General features: G+C 46.8%; 1 long non-coding RNA gene across 2 annotated transcripts; it reads right to left on the minus strand.

Annotated features, from left to right (window-relative positions):
• Positions 1 to 865: 865 nt before the first annotated feature.
• Positions 866 to 3,426, minus strand: Gm39345. Of its 2 annotated transcripts, none has more exons than XR_870791.1 (3): positions 3,136 to 3,426; positions 2,480 to 2,537; positions 866 to 1,758 (listed from the first exon to the last, which is right to left on the minus strand). It is a non-coding gene; the product is annotated as a predicted gene, 39345 (long non-coding RNA). The 2 variants fall into 2 exon arrangements; XR_870792.1 differs by having other exon boundaries at positions 3,114 to 3,426.
• Between the last annotated feature and the right edge of the window lie 3,931 nt (positions 3,427 to 7,357).

The following is a 7,357-nucleotide window of genomic DNA, read 5'->3' on the forward strand; positions in this document are numbered from 1 at the left end:
CCAAGCAAAGGAGCAGCTCAGGCCCAGCCCTGTCCTGGGGTCCTTGCAGACCTGAACAAAAGGCCATTTGCCCCTGACAAGCTGGTGGACGTTTTGAAGGGAAACATGGTCCCCTTCAACTCCAGAGCAGCTCTAGGGATGGGGACACTGTATCTGAAGTCTCCCTCTCCAGCCACCACCTCCTTCCTGGAATTTTCCATAAGTCCTTAGATAGTAGGAAAGAAAGAACAAAGCAAGAGATAATCAGATAGTGGTGCACACACATAAGCATTCATGTGCCCTGTGCAAGCTCCTCCACATCTCAGACGTGGCACACATGCCATGAGTGATAACACTAGTACAAGAATGCTGTAAGCAAGTGAGCATGCACACATACACACACACACATTTTGCTCATGTCCCACACTTATGTGCAGGTCTACACCATAAGCATACCCACAGAGAAACACACATGGATATGTGTCTTAGTTACTTTCCCATTGCTGTGATAAGACACCATGACCAAGGCAACCTATAAAAGAAAGCATTTATTTGGGACTTATAATTTCAAGAGGGTAGAGTTCATGGCAGAATGGAGGGAGCAGGCATCAGGTCTCTGGAGCAACATCTGAGAGCTCATATCTTGAACCATAAGAAGGAGGCAGAGAACACTGAAAATGCTATAAGTCTTTTGAAACCTCAAACTCCACTCCATTGATACACCTCTTCCAATGAGACCACACCTCCTAATCCTTCCTAAACAGTTCCACCAACTGGGGACCAAGCATTCAAACATGTGCTTATGGAGGCCATTCTCATTCAAACCACTACATTCCACTCCTTGGACCCACATAGTCTTGTAGCCATATCATAATGCAAAATGTGTTTAGTCCAATTTCAAAATTCCTCATAGTCTTTCAGTCTCAACACTGTTTAGCAATTTGAGTTCAAAATCCCTTCTGAGGCTCAAGGCAATCTCTTAAGTATAAACCCCTGCAAAATCAAAATGCAACTTTCATGATTTCAACATTTAATGCACAGAATAGACACTAACCATTCCAAAAGGGAGTAATAATGGTGTGGTGAGGAAATACTGGATCAAAGTAAGACCAAAACCCAGCAGGAAAACTGCAAACCTGTAGCACTGTGTCTGATGTCAGAGGTCTTAGCTGACTCCACCCTTCCAGATTTGCTGACTGCAACACTCTTCTCTCCCTTGCGCTGGTTCCACTCACTCTCTGCAACTCTCCTTGGCAGATGTCTCAGAGCTCTGGTATCTCCAATATCTTGGGGTCTCCAACACAATCTAGGCTTCACTTTCACATCTTCATGCGATGGCCTTTCAAGGCCTCATGCCCTCAGAGGGCCTTCATTCAGAGACTGCCCAGGCACACAGTGCCCAGTCTTAGCAGCTTCCCTTAAGCAAGGAAGAGGATTCCACAGTCAATTAATTCTCTTATATGTCCTTCAGGAGTCTACAGCCAGATATGGAGGACAATACCTGCTAGAGATGGAGCCTGCATCTTTCCTTTGTTGTTGTTTTGTACGAGTCAAAAATTTCTCGGGCCTCTTCTTTCACAAACCGGAAGGAAGCTTTGTTGGTGAGGTTTCACCCTAAGGGCACCTCTCCCTTAGTCAGGCCTCTCCTTGATCTCCTCCTCTTTCAGCACAAACCTTGGCTCCAGCATTAAATTTTCTGGACACTTTTTCTCTTCAAACTTCACATAACTTCACATTTTGTGATTCTTTTTGCCGGACTTGTTCCTTTTCATCGTAGACCTGCATAAGAGTGATAATTAACAACCATGTGACAGAATCAATATTAGACTGTCTTGAAATCCTCTGCACCAAAGAAATTAGAAATCACTTTTCAGGTTGGCCTCCGGCAAATTCTTAGGACAAGGGTAAAGGCAGCCAGATTCTTTGCCCAAAATACTACAGGCATGGCCCCTCTCCCAGTTGCTGTTAAAGACGTCACTTCCCTCCGAAGCCTCTCTAGCCTCTGAGCCTCTACACAGCGTTCCTGTCACCCAAGCTTCTACTAGGACAGCCCGTTAAGTTCTACACAGACCTGTTCAGCCTCTGAGCCTCTACACAGCGTTCCTGTCTCCCAAGCTTCTACTAGGACAGCCCGTTAAGTTCTACACAGACCTGTTCAGCCTCTGAGCCTCTACATAGCATTCCTGTCTCCCAAGCTTCTACTAGGACAGCCCATTAAGTTCTACACAGACCTGTTCAGCCTCTGAGCCTCTACTTAGCATTCCTATCTCCCAAGCTTCTACTAGGACAGCCCGTTAAGTTCTACACAGACCTGTTCAGCTGCTTTTCTAATCCAAAGTCCCAAAGTCGTCCACATTCATCCAAAAAAATTCCACATTGTCAGGTCTGTCGCAATGCCCCACTCCTGGTACCAACTTTTGTTTTAGTTACTCTTCTATTGATGTGATAAGACACCATGGCCAAGAGAACTTACAAAAGAAAGCATTTATTTGGGACTTACCATTTCAGGGGGTAGAGTTCATGGTAGAATGGAGGTGGTAGGCATCAAACCTCTGGAGCTACAAGAAGAAGGCAGAAAACACACTGGAAATGACCCAAATCTTTTGAAACCTCAAAGCTTATCCACAATGACATATCCTCTGCAATAAGTCCCCACCTCCTAATCCTTCTAAACAGCTCTAGTTGGGGCCAAACATTCAAACATATAGGGGCCTTAGAGGGCCATTCTTATTCAAACGACCATAGCAGGTATGTCCATACTCCACACTCCCTTGCAGACACACATACTCCATGAGCATGTACACAGATAAGCACATGAGCGTGTGTGCTCATGCTCCATATTCACATGCCAACAACATATAATGAACACGCATACCAATTCACATAACAGACATACAACAACAGACACTAGTAGCTCACATGCAGACATAGACACACAGATACTCACAGCATCATATCCAAGTAAGCATGCATCTATAAGAACACCTTCCTATTAGGAGCCTACAGGCACTCACATCATCACACAGGAACAAATTCGAACACAAAGAAGACATGGGGGCACACACATGCTGCTGCCACACACACACACACACACACACACACACACACACAGGCACTCCTATGGGTATATTTACATGAGGTTTATGAAGGAGACACCTTATCATGATGGATCACACCAGATGACCCTGAAGCTGGAGGGCACCCATCCCTACAGTCTTGTAGTTGGCAGGATCCACTGTATGGTGGTCTATGGGCTGGGATAGGACTAGGTAGCATTTTTGAGCTCTGAAATTTCTTGCAAAGGAGGAAAATGCACCGGCCACATTGCTGGCATGTGACAGGTCGATTCCTAGGCCAGTGTCCAATAGCATTGTAAGCCTCGGGCTGTTCAGACAGACAGACATGTTCTCCCAGCAGCAAGCCAGGGAAAACACATTTCTGAACTGTAGAGCAGCTCCCAGGGGAGCCAAGGAGGCCTTAACATCCTACCCACCCCCACTGAGAGGGAGGGAACAAAGCTACTAGGCCTTGCCCTCCCCTCCTTGGCTAGGAATCCCAGACTTGCTGCTCCAGCAGATTTCCAGGGATGGGAGGAATCGATGATGCTCAGAGCATTTACAGCCAGTGGGAAAAGCCGTCTGGGCCTCCCTGACACCAGAAATAAATGACTCTGCCAGCAGAAAACCACTCAGACGCAGCCAGAATGACCCGCTAGAGAGAGCATTCACCTTGAGGAATGGAAGGTGCTGGCGGCAGACACTGTCTGTGTAGTCTGGAGTCATATCCCAACCCCGAAGCCCCCACAGCCCCCACACAGCCTGAACCACAGCCACCAACAGCTCTGCTAGGCCACCTCTCATCTCTAAGGCACATGAGACAGAGGTCTAGAAGGCCAGCCCTTTCCAAGAAGCAGCCGTTTGAATACATCTAGCTACAGACAGAGGTGAAATCTTATTTTCCTCTACAGAAAACCCGGTTGCTTTTGCCCTGCATCACCTGCAGAGACTGTGGGCAAGCTCTAAAGGTGGAGAGAGCACAATAGGCTCAGGTTCTCTGACTGGGGAAGGAGCCCACTGCCTGCATATCAGTCCATGTGTTTCCGATCCTGGGAGGGATCCCACCTGTGGTCAAGAGAGGCAGAGGCGCTGTCAGTTGTCGATGTTTGACAATGGCAGGTTTGCTTCCCTTTTCCTAGGGCCTGTGTTTACCAGACACTGCTACTTGTTGACAAACACCCCTGGGCCCACCAGGCACCTCAGGCAAGACAGCTTCCAGATATGAAGTTTCCCCCACAGGAGACCACCCTCCTACCTGGCCACCGTGTCAAAGGCAGGCATCTGGAACAGGGCTGCCTGGGGCCCACCCCCTGCCTCGTGACTCAAAAGCCACAGCTCTCACCATAAAGGGAATTAAGAGAGCGTTTATTCTGGAGCCATTTTGAGTGACCAGAAGTCTGGGAGCACAGATTTAAGTTACCCCAAATTCCATGTTCCAATGTGGAAGCAGTTTCATGGAGTTGGAAGACCCAAATCAACGCAAGTTTAGAATGCATTGGCGGGTACATCAGAGAGGCCCTTACAGAGAGACGGGAGAAGCTTGTTCTAAAGGCTCAAGATGCTGTCTGATGACATCTTTAGCTTCTGACTTGGTGGAAGCTAGTGGTCTGCTAAATTAATTGATTCCAAACCGCTTCCTACCTATTAGTCACAAGATGTCAGTTCTGACGCAGAGGTGGGCAAGGAATGGCTGCTCTGGAAAGCTAGAACTAGCCCAAGATAAGGTAATTAGCCTCTGGGCCTGCAACATTCCAGTCTCTCCACGGCACTCCCTTCCAGTCAATTAGTCTCTGCAAATGCAGCTTCCTTCTAGGAGCCCTTGCTCACAAAGGAAATGACTTTTGCAGTTATGACCATCTGGATTAGTTTGATGGTTACAATAACAAGATACCTAAGGCTAAACACTTTATGAAGAAAAGAGGTGTATTCAGCCAGAGTTCTAGCAAAACATTACTTCGTCTCTACCGTAAAAGCAGAGGGGACTTTCTATGGCACAGAGTTTGGTAACCTGGATTCTCCTGTTTTCAGAAGAAAGAAAAAAGTCAGTCTGTTGGAGGTTTTAGCATGTTAGCATTCCTTCTAGGCTCTGCCCAACAGTTACCTAGCAACAGCCAGGTATGAGCCTGGCTTGCTATAAAGACTCTTTGGCCTCTCCATTCTCTCTGACCCCTCTCCCCCCTGTTTATCTCTCTGTTTATCTCTCTCTATGTTCTTCTCTGTCCCCCCTCTCTCTCAGCCTCTACTCCCTTCTCAATCCCCCTTTCAATGATCCCAAATAAACTTCATTTCATACTAGACCTGTCTTATGACTAGTACCTGGGAGAGGGGCAGACGCCTCAGTATGGGCCTGCTGAGGCACCTGCTCCTGCCACATCATACCGCATTTTAGAAAGCATCTCTTCACGACTCAGTTTGCTTATGAGATGCTTAACATAAGTGACTCCATTTTAGGTTGCTCTGGCAACCTACTGCAGGAGTTCAGTTCCAAAGGGGAAAGTCCAAGAAAGGAGAACCAGGATGGAGGAGGGTCATGGAGGGAGGTGGAGGCAGGACCCACCAAACACAGTAGGTAGAAAGTCATTGGACTTGAGCACACTTGTGTGTGAAAACAGACACCAGCTGGTAGTAGCAAACCTGAAGGTCCCTCTGCTTACAGCTCCACACTCCCTTTGTGCCGGCAGACATGGAGAAGGTGCCTCTTGGTGTGTCTGTCTGTCCGAGGCCCTGAAGTCATGCATGCTGTCAAATCACTCCAGCACCTTTGCTGACAACCTGTTTCCCTGTGCATCCAACACAGAAAAGGATGTCTTTCACCTCTCTGCATATAACTAAAGAGATTAGAGACTCTTTATTGTGCATGCGTGTAAGTGTACGTATGCGTGCATGTGTGTGTGTGTGTGTGTGTGTGTGTGTGTGTGTGTGTGTGTGTGTGTGATATTTGTATCTACATTATTTTAAAATCTGACTGCAGCTGAAATAGCTGTCCTGAGAGGATAACAGAATCCTCCCAGGAAGAGAAACTGCTCTTTTGTTTGGGAAAACACCTTAATGGATCTTTTAATTATGCAAAGCAAAGCCCCAGGGCTGCTTCAGGCTAGCTGAGAAATCAGGAAGCAAAATTGCACTGCTTAATACAGTCAGAAAATTTTGTGAGTTATCCCAGGTGGTAACCTTGAAAAGGGGGGTTCTACCAAGAGAAAGAAAAAAAGCCAGAGACCCCAGAAAAATGCTTGCTAACAAGGAGAACCAGCTTGCTTTCCCAAGCCAGTGCCTTTTGCTGAGGGACAACTTGGGGTTTCCCACAACACATCAGAGTCCCTTTCCCCAGGGTTCCCTCTAGGAGGCTAGGATGCTGAGTTTTAAGTATTTCAACTTCCAACTGTTTTACTGCCTCAGACTATGAATTTTTATTATAATGTAGTCAACTAGCTAGCAAAGGCCATGAAAAGATGCGGGTGTGGCAGCTGGCCATGGAGGAGATTCAGGACCAAGGCGTTCATTCAGCTTGGTTGGCAAGCTTACTTCCTCTCTCATTCTGTCATCAGATCATCAATAAACTGCATCACTTGCTAATAACTTGTGAGGTCCTAGCTGACTATGAGGGACGCTGAAACGGGATCCAGTATGTACGCAAGAAGTAACAGACTTAGTGGCTCCATCTAAAGCTAAGTGTGTTCTTTATCTTAGACTATGCCCTTCTTTAAAAACAAATGTTTGTTTTACTTTTAACGTTGAGGGTGAGTTGGGATGGTATACATAGGCTACGCTCAGAGGCCAGAAGCATCAGATCCCCTGGAGCTGGAGTTAGAGGTGCTTGTGAGCCATCTGTTGCAGGTTCTGGGAACCAGACCCAGGTCATCTACAGGAACAGTCATGGTCTTCTTAACCCCTGAACCATCTCTCCATTCTGTGCCCTTCTTCTGTGCCAGGATTTTTTTCTCCCCCTCTGTCCTTAACTGACAAAAGTAAAATTCCTCGACCTGTAATCACCTTCCTTTACATTAGAAACAGGTCTTTGAAAATATAAAGTCTGACATGAAGACATGAAGTCACACTTCTGAAGGCCACTGTGGTCAATAGCACAGGGTCCCTTTTGCAGGGACTGTTTGTGACGAAGCTTCCTGCGGCTTTTGCATCAGTGTATGTGGCTGTGGAATAAAGTGACTATGGATGTGACCCACAGTCATGTCAGCATTTTAAAGAAGCCTCACGAAGACCACTGGGTACCTCTCCGGATACTTCTACCACTTTCACGCTACGCCCAAACCGATTGTTTGTTTGTTTTGTTTTTCAAACCTAACCCCTCCACCTATGACTCTTTT

This window comes from Mus musculus, chromosome 9 (assembly GCF_000001635.26).
Source record: "Mus musculus strain C57BL/6J chromosome 9, GRCm38.p6 C57BL/6J".
Lineage (NCBI taxonomy): Eukaryota > Metazoa > Chordata > Mammalia > Rodentia > Muridae > Mus > Mus musculus.